We start from the raw sequence: 9725 nt of genomic DNA on the forward strand, positions 1-9725 counted from the left end.
TAAAACCATGCCCATCTGGAAAACAGCTCTCACTTAAGTCACATCCAGCATGTGTCAATGCATTGTGAGGTGAGAACAGCTGTGGTGTGCTCCAGTCTGACCCAGGGCCATGTGGAGGGGATGGTCAGCACAGAGAAAAGTAGCAACTCCAACGTGCATTTGTGGGTGCAGCATCCTATGGTAATGCTGGGAGTGGAAATCCCTCAGGAGCCAAACCTTGGGCTCACCAGTGAGTTAGAAGGCAAACAAGCCAGGCACATTAGGCTCTTCCATCTAAGAAATGTTCCAGATGTTCATTTCTCTGCTTTCTGTTGTGCTCTGCCAAACCTCCCTCTCTGGGGAATGCATAGGGAGGAGAAATGCAGGGGAGGGTAGCTCTTTATGCTTTGCATAAGCTTCTACCCCTCTGTCTGAGCAGGAAATCAGTGACTTTGGGGAGTTAGGTCAATGCTGCCCAGAGAAATTCTGCATTTGGTTAGGGGCAGTGAAAATCTGCAAAGCTGTCCTTAGCTGGGGTGGCAGCAATGGGCTTTGCTCAAGGAGGCCTCTGTGAGCTTCCCACAGCCTTCCAGGGAGCATCCCCACCTCCTGCCCCTGCTCCCAGTAAAGAACCAGCATCCTTCACCCTCCTTCCTTTTGCTGTTTGCTGATGAATCTGTCCTGGATCCTTAAGACACTTCCATGAGTCCTGATCTGAGGGCTGGAGTTTCTGCAACACTTTCCCACTGCTAAGGAGAATCCACCTCAGAAAGCTCATGTTGGGGTCAGTTTTTTTGGTCTTGGGAGACACTCTTCCCTTGGGGGTGTCAGAAACGGGGGATCCACTGGGACAGGCTGAAGACCCCTCTTCTCACTTGGGAGGATGTTACCACGGCAGGTAACAGAAATCTGCAGGAGGCAGCTGGCAGGGCTTCCTCTCTAGCAGGACCCTCAGCCCCAGGGCTTGGCCTTGGCAGGGGCTTCAGGGAGAGCATGGCCCCCAGGTGTGGGGCCCCCATGCAGCTCACACCAGGACACCAGGGAAGCAAGCATCTGGTTCTTGGCAATACATGAAACATTCCTGACTGCCCAGGACTCGCAGTAGCCTGTGGAGGACCCTGGATTTTGGGGGCTGCATGGAGGGACAGTGTGCCCCACACAGTGCAGCCATGTCTGGCCAACAGGAGAATAGGATGCTGTCAAGGGTTTTGAAAGCACAAGGCATCAGAGAAACTACTGACACCAGGACCAGCACCCCACACCCAGGCCCAACATCAAATGCTTGTTCCCAGTACCAAGACTTAGAATTAATACCTAGTGCCACTGCCAGTGCCAGCCCTCAGTAGAAGCCCCAACACCCAGTGCTGACTCCCAGCACCAAAGTGTTGATGTTCAACACCATTCCCAGCACAAAGACCCTGTACCAGCACCAGTGCATGAGGCACTGGTGTCCCAGATTTTGGTCCAATTAAACCAGTTTAGAGTTTGACCCATTCATGCACAGAATTTCCCAGTTTCTCATCTCTGACAAAGGAGAAGGAATTCATTAAATCCATAAGAAAAGGAAAGGGGCTGGGGGTGGGCAGGAGTCCCCCAATTGCCTGGGGCTGGGCAGGGCTAAGGCATCTCCTGCACGTGGGGCACGTGGCACGAAGAGCCACAAGAGCTGCTCCCCCCAAACATGCTGAACACATCCTCCCATGCCTGCGCTGCCTGCCCAGATAGGGTCTCCAGGGGAGCTGAGCTCACGCAACAGCCCTTCTTCCAGGCACTCGTGCTGCTGCCTTCAGAGCTTTATGAATATTGTAGCAAGGCCGCTCCTTTCATCTCTGCTTCTTTCCAGGGAGCCCCAAACCTTCTGCACATTCATTTCCACCTCACTATTCCTCTAAATTATTTAAATTCGCCTTCCCAAAAGTGGAGCCCTTCCATTATCACTCCTTCCTCTGAAGCACATGTGGAATTTGGGGACTTGCAAATCCACTCGACTTCTTCACATTCGTGCAGAGCAGCAGGTTTCCTCAGGCTCCCCTCCCTATTCCCTTCCAGCCTGGCCCCAGGCCACATTCACAGAGGCCTCAGCCACAGAAACCTCAGAGCCAAGGCAGAGCATGGCAGATTTTACTGGGGTTCTGAACACTGAGGATCTTCCCCACATGACTTTGATAATTTCCATGGCTTTTCTTGGTGGACCCTGCATTGCAGCTGTACCAATGTGGCTCATCCCAGAAAAATCCCTCGCTACTCCTTGCCCAGCCTCAGCAAAGCTGAAAGCACTTTCAAAAGCTCCTTGCAGGGCAGATCCCCTCCCTGACCCTCTAATGAGACATACTCAGTTAATTGTCTTTTAACATAGGAACGCCAAGCCCAGCTCCCCAAATACCTAAAAGTTAAAACCTGATGGCTCCAATGCTGTTGGAGAAATGCAGTTTTCAATAAAATAGATCTACATTAACACTTTCTCTGTCTACTTCTGAAAGGTGGTAGCTGCGTTTGAGCACAACCACGTGTCTCTTCCTGCTGGCTCAGCTCCCAGCTCTCCAGGCTGCTGAGATCCAGCCACAGCTGAAAAGGGAGGGTCTGGTAGAGCTTTGGGGGTGCTGGCAGGACACAGGAGCCGGGGAAGGGGGAAGGGGGTGACTCAGGTTTGACACATCTGCATCTCCTGTCATGACTGAACCTGCTGGGTGCTCAACAGCCAAGGCTTTGTGCCTACACCAGTCCTGCCCGCGATGTGCCATGCTTGGGTGCGAGCAGTGTGACCAGAACTTTTGCCAGAGCAAGAAACCCCTGGCCACTGCTCTTTTTCCCCGTCCTCCTGTTGGTGTGCCATTCTCTGGTTATCTCATACCCTAAGGGTCTCTTGGTTTGGCTCATCCTCCCTGAGGCCACTGTGGGAGGACTGGGGTTTTCTCACCCCACTGAAGGGGACACGGGTGGTGAGGATGTGCAGTGTGTCCCTCATGGACACCTGGTCGCCTCCACAATCTGTGCACTATTCCTGGTACTATTATTTATGCATTTATTGGTACCCCGTTGCAGACAGGAAATGGGGTGGGGGCTCCAAGGGGTCACTGGTGTGGAGGGGCTGCCAGAGCCCCCAGCCTCCAACACCACCAGCAGCATCACCTGAGCAGGGAAACCCCACTCGAGCAGCTCCCAGCCTCATATCCCTCCAAAATAATCTAACACAGGTGCATGCAACTCCTCTAGGACTGTGTCAGCAATGTCCTGGGTGGTCATTGGAAATTGTCGCTGTGGCATTGCTGACTGATGACCCTGTGGCACCAGCCCTTAGGGGGTCCATCCCTTCCACACCACCCTGACTTGCTTGGTGGCTGGTCCCCAGCAGTGGGACCCCTCGCCCATTGTGGCCAGGCCAGCACTCACCTCCATGCGTCACTCCCTGAATTAATCATCAGCCTCTCTGCACTCGACTCCTCACTTAAAGAGATTTTTACACATTAAAAATTCACAGCACTAAATGATTGATGGCTAAGGTCCCCTGTACCCTGAGGAAGAGCTCAGGATGCTCCAGCTTCACTTTCCAGCAGGACTCCAGCATAGAAGGGAGCCCATGCTCCCCATGGGAGACATCCTTGTCCCCAGCTATCCCCAGTGCTGCACTGGGCATCATCTCTGGCAAAAAACCAACATCGCACTGACCCCCCTGAAAAAAGGTGCCATTAGCTCTCTAGAGCTGTTATTGGTCTACTGGAGGCGTTTTAGGTGGTGGAGCATCTCCAGAGGCCTAGGATGTGCCTGTTGTGTCCATCACCAGTGGGAACAAGCCTCTCTACTCCTGTGTGGGGTTTTGAGAGGGTCTCAGGGGATATGTTTGCCAGCCTGAGCAGCACAGAGGAGAACTGCAGGCTTGAGCGAGAGCTGCAATGGAGGGCTTCTGTTCTCTCCTCCCATGACTCCATCTCTCCGTGTCATCCCAAGCCATGGCAGGTGTTTGGGAGCAGCCATTGAGGGGCTGCATAGGTCGGGGTGGGGAGAGAAAAAAAATCTTTGTGCTGACCTGGGCCATGTGGGCTCTTATCTGTCCTGTCACTGTCCTCAGCAATAAAAAGCTCTTGCCCCCATGTCCCCAGAGCCTTGCTGCTTCCTGACCCCAGCCGGTGCCCACACCTCAGGTACCTGCCCCAGACACCCACCCCAGACACCCTCCAGTGTGGACCCCCAGCACCAACCTCCTAAACTCACCCCCTAAACACATTCCCTAAACCCACCCCCTAAACCTATCCCATAAATCCATCCCATAAACCCATCCCATAAACCCATCCCATAAATCCATCCCATAGCACATCCCAGGCTCCATCCCTGTTCCCGGGGCAGCAGCGCACCCTGCCGGTCGACGCGGGGCAGGCACGAGGGGACACGGAGCTGGGGACGGGGCTGGGATGGGGCTGGGATGGGGCTGGGATGGGGCTGGAATGGGGCTGGGACGGGGCTGGAATGGGGCTGGGATGGGGCTGGGGTCGGGGCTGGGATGGGGCTGGGATGGGGCTGGGATGGGGCTGGAATGGGGCTGGAATGGGGCTGGAGTCGGGGCTTCAAGAGCGCAGCACCGGAGCTGAGAGCTCGGGATCACGACCACCCTGTCACCCCCTCACCTTATCACTCTATCATCCCATCACCCTGCCAGTACCTCACCCTGCCACCCCACACCTTGTCATCCCATCACGGCTTCTGCAGGCAGATGTGACTTGCTCCCATAGTTCCCCTGGATCCGGCCCCAGAGGTTCACACTGGACAGACCCCTATGCGCTGCTCTCCTCACCAGCAAGCCTGGCACCTCTTGCTGCTGTCCCCCAGCCCCAGCTGTGCCTTGGTGCCCTGCTCCCCACCCCAGACACCACTGCCTCCACTCCCCTCTGCCCTGTGGGTCTTGGGGTCCTTTGGCCACCCTGCAGCATCACCCTCCTGTTCAGAGCTCGATGGGCTGCACCAGCCACCACCCCGGTGCTCGGCTGGGCTTTGACTCTCCAACTCCTGGAATCCGTATCTGTCTAGAGGGACACTTCCTTTTGCACTCCCCCCACACCCTGCTTGACCTCAACTCCCAGGGCCTGTGTTGCACCCCTCAAACACACACTGAATCATTAACAACTGTCCCTTATTTCAGGTGTCTGTCCTTCTCTCAGAGGAGACATGTCTGGAGCAGAGCCAGGGGGCCAGGGCAGCACTTCTGCCACCCACAGTGCCCCAGATGTCCCCAGGTGCCAATAGCGCTGCAGGTGCTCCCTGCCACATGTCCCATGGCAGGGGGGCCAAATCACACTGTTCCTCTTTTCTTCCTCGAGGGAGAGGATGCAGGTCCCACATGCTGTCCCCCATGGCACCATCCCTGTCCCCACAGTGTAGGTGGGCTCAGACCAGCAAGTTCAGAGGTTCCACCTACACTGTGCAGCATCTGCAAGAAAAAAATTCCCATAAATTGGACTCCAGCTTCTCTCTGCTCGCTGGGCAGGAATGAACCAGCTGGATGCTGGCACCAGAGCAGTCTGGACACACTGGAGGTCCTGGACAGAGTCTGGCAGGAGGTAGCTCATGGAAGTGGTGGCAGCGGATTCACACTTGGGGAGAGTGTTCCTGCCCTGCAGATGGAGTGGGAAGTTCCCAGTGGAGATCCAAGGGCAGAAAGCAATGGCAGAAGTGCTGCCCACAGGAGGATTCAGGCTCTGACTCTCTGACTCACCTCAGAGGCGGGCAGCAGCCAAGCTCCTCTCCTTGGCCCCACTCCACAGCTGCCAGCTCAAAGGCCCGATTGTCTGCCAGCAGCGGATGTGCTCTTCGGGCAGCGGCACAGAGAGGCTTTTCTGCTCTCCTCAATGGCAGATCTGTGCCATTCCCGTCGGAAAGGTCCCGCTGAGCCTCCCCGGCCCTTGCCAGATCCCCGGCAGCCGGGAACCTGCCGGCCGCGGGGCAGCAGCTGGAGAAGGGTGCTCTGTCAAAGGGACATGAGTGGCCTTTCCCAATTCCACTGGAAATGTCAAAACGGCGTCGGATGCCAAGGGCTCTGCAGTGGGGGGAGTGAAGCTGGGGGAAGGGGTGTGGAGACCTGAAAACAGCTGGAAATAACTCCCCTGGGAAAAACTGAGTTTGGCTGTGCAGGGCAGAGAGGCATCTGCTGGGCAGGAAATTCTCTTAGTCCTAAGGACTCAGCTGGCATCTTTACTGGGTGCTAGAGGGCAGAGAGCACAGAAGCAGAAGGAATTTGGGGGCTAGTTTGTGCTCATGGTGTACAGCCAGCCCCATCCTGCTCTTCAGGGTGAAGGGTTGAGCTGGAAATCCGTGGGTGAAGCTGAGACTACATCACCCACCAGGTGATGGTGACATCCTTGTACCCACGCAGGTCAGTGTCCCTGCCTATCACCAGGGGCTGGGGATCACAGGGCTGCTGCCCCTGGGCAGGGGCATTTCCCACAGAGAACAGGGCTGCAGCTGGAATCCCACCCTAAGTGTGGGACTGAGGTCACAGGATTTCACAGGGCAGGTGTCCCCCTTTCCGGGAGTCACCCCTTTTGGGGACAATCAGTTTTCAAAACCCATTTAACAGTCTGTTGGCTAGAGGAGGACATGAGGGCTCAGAGCTCCTAAAAGAAAAAGCCGTTTTGAAGGAGTGTACTGTTTCAGCCAAGATCACAGATTTTCAAGGCAACCCAGGCTGCAAATCCTCCACGAACAGCATGATCCCAGTACCAGAATGTCCCAGACGCAGGAGCATCCCACGGATGGCTCTCACTGCCGGTTGGGGTGTGTTTAGGGCCACATAACAGCAGGACATGCCGTTGGGGCAGGTCCCCCTGGTGCTGCCGGCGGGGCTGGCCCGTGGCCAAAGCAAACCCCAGCTGCGGAAAGCCTGCACGGCATTTCCCTCAGCACTGATAAGGCTGAACTGCAATTGCAGCCACAAAGAAAAAAATCTGTCCTGGCCTATCCTGGCTAGCCAAGTGCTGTGCCAAGCACATCAAGGATTGCCCGAGATAAAAGCCCACGCCTTCTGTGCCACACAGGCACAAAATGTCACCTGTGGCCGGCTAGATCAGAGGGGACATAGGTTGGGGGACAGGGGACAAAGGCACCCTGCACCTGGACTAGGGTTGGTCGTGCAGGGCTGTGCTGGGGACAAGGACACACTGGGTCACATACCTTAGTGGAACCTAGCAAGAGGTGGCACAGAGCAGGAGGTCCCCAGGGAGAGGGTGTCATTGAGGGTGGTCTGTGTTTGATGCAGGGTCAAGGGGGTCTTGATGGGAAACGGCAAGGCAGGAGCTTTTGGCAAGGAAACTGTGTGGTGGTTGTCCTGCTGTTGGGGTTTGGCTTATCCCAATGGCTTCAGCCTCTGTGCAAGCCCCTTCCCTGCCAGCTCAGCTGGGTCTGAGCACCATGAGTGCACCCACAGCTCCTCAGGGACCCTTTCCCTGGTCCCACACTGCTAGGGAAGCAGCTCCAGCTTCACTCTCGGGCTCTGTTTTACTGCAGCATCTCAGGGAGGAAGGATCTGAGCAGAGAGGCGACAAGAGGAAATGAGCTTTATGTTCACTCCCAAACCTGCAGGCAGAAAACAAGGACATCCTGCTGGGGTAGCTGGGCAGGGACACGATGCCTCTCGGGAGGGCAGCGTACTGGGCTGGGATACTGCTGGCATTAACACCCTTTCCTACACAGACTGGGCCAGACAGAGCCTCACAGCTTTTCCCCCTGGTCCCACACCATGCTCAGCCTGTGCCTGAACTGCCACAGTTTTGTGGTCCAGTACATTCACCCCCAGTTAGTTCAGGGGGCCATGGAGGGGGTGGTGGAGCCAGGAGCCAAGCTCAAGCAGGCTTGGAGCAAGCAGAGATGAACTCAGGCAGCTGAGATGGCTGGAACACATCTGATCATCTGTTTCCCAGGTGTACCCTGAGCACAGACTGCTCCTCCCTGCCATGGGCCACCACTGGCCAGTCTGGATACCCAGGACTTTGCAGCCCACTGCCTCAGAAAGGACAGAGATGCTCAGGGCTGCAAGATCCTGCTGCCCATGGAGGAGACCAGGGTACCCAGGGGTCAGGGTCTCACTACCCAGGGAACAAACGGAGTCATCCAGAGCTGCAGCAAGGGGAATGCTGCAGCTCATGCTGTAGCACAAGGGGCTGCAGCCCTTTCCCACCAGCATCTACAGCAGGATTTCTCAGGGTCTCTCCATTCAGGAGCCATCTGAATGACACAGAATGACAGCAAATGCCTGCTTGTAGCCCACCAAAAGCCTGGACAAGCTTTGTGTATTTTCTCATGCACCAACACCACCCAATTTCTGTGCAGAGGGACAGGGATGCAGCCTGTTCTGTCAGTCTGCAGTCACCTCCAGCTCCTGAGGCTCTGTTCCAAGCACACTGTGGAGAAGCAGCCAGCTGTGCTGGTGTGAGTCACAACACATGAACACAGGCATACACATTTCCTACTGCCCTGATGGCAAAAGAGGAACAATCACATTCACAGTCTCAGTAGGGACTGACAGAGAGAAAACAATTTGGATTCACAGGGAAAGTAATTTTTTTGAGACCTTCTTCTGGACCAAAAAAGCTTTTTAATATATCTGATTCTATGAAAATGCATCAGCTCCTGGAGCTTTTTGTTCAGATGGACACTCTTACGAGGGTCAGGGCTGATTTCAATGGCCAACGTGAAGGAGCGGCTGTACAGGACCCAAAAAGAATGCCATGAAAGTCAGCAGAGCCCCAGAGAGCTGAATGACAACACTCCTCCAGGAAACCACTGAGTTTTTTGGCAGAACTACCCCCACAAGAGGAATAGAAGCCTGGCTAGCCCTCCCCACCCCTCCATGCAGGGTTATGGGAGAGATGCTGCATATAAGAGCTTGGTCCCATACTGTGGAAGTCCCTGGTCCTTACCTGTAGCCTTTCCCAGACTGAGCATCTGTGCATCTTTCACCCACACAGGCACCAGTCTTAACACCCACAACTTCACAGCTACACTTTGGTTAACCCAGACCTTGGCACAGGTGTGGATGCAGCTGTTGTCATTTGCCTCCAAGCCTGGGTTCAGCTACACCTGCTGGGCACTGCCAGCCCAGGCAGGCAGGTGCCACAGCTCAGACTGGTCCTGGCTTGGCATCCCTGGTGTGGGGTGAAGCTGCTGCATCAGTTGCCAGCCAAGGCTTGAGAAACACTTTGTTCCATGTGATCTGCTCCTGGATGCCAATGGGATTTACAAGGGGTGTGAACACCAAGCAGCCCAGGTGAGTTCTCTAGCCATGGCCTCATATTTGAGTCCCATGCAGTTTATGCAATGACTATTAAAAACAAGGGCTGACCCTTGGGTTTGAGTCTTCTCAGTGACCAGAACTTAAAGACAGAGGAGTCTGATCCCTTGCAGGGAACAATGCAATCCCTCTTGTTCAAAGGCTGCTGAGTCTCAGCCTAGAAATATCTCTGAGCTGCCACGGTTTTGTGATCCAGCACCACATTCAGGCAGCCCCAGGGCTGTATTTCTTTGGTGGTGCTGGGTGGTTCATAGTCTCCCCACTCTTCCACAGCTCAGTCCCCGTGCTGGGGTGGCAGCAGTCATGTGGGGGTCTGGCACCCACAGAGCTGGGGTGACATCATTTTCTCAAGCTCATATTTTCCTAACTCCTCCTTTGTTGTTTTTTGCCCTGTGCAGGCAGGAAACTAGAATTGCTGCCTGGAGGTGGGTGACATTTTTGTCGAATGTCCAAGACCAGGAGTGAGGGACCT

General features: G+C 55.2%; 1 long non-coding RNA gene across 1 annotated transcript; it reads right to left on the reverse strand.

Annotated features, from left to right (window-relative positions):
* Nucleotides 1-2569: 2569 nt before the first annotated feature.
* On the reverse strand, nucleotides 2570-9308 carry LOC147649318 (uncharacterized). Its single transcript, XR_015279217.1, has 2 exons — nucleotides 8883-9308; nucleotides 2570-7539 (listed from the first exon to the last, which is right to left on the reverse strand). It is a non-coding gene; the product is annotated as an uncharacterized LOC147649318 (long non-coding RNA).
* Nucleotides 9309-9725: the final 417 nt, after the last annotated feature.

This window comes from Cyanistes caeruleus, chromosome 25 (genome assembly GCF_971803275.1).
Source record: "Cyanistes caeruleus chromosome 25, bCyaCae1.hap1.1, whole genome shotgun sequence".
NCBI classification, from domain to species: Eukaryota; Metazoa; Chordata; class Aves; order Passeriformes; family Paridae; genus Cyanistes; species Cyanistes caeruleus.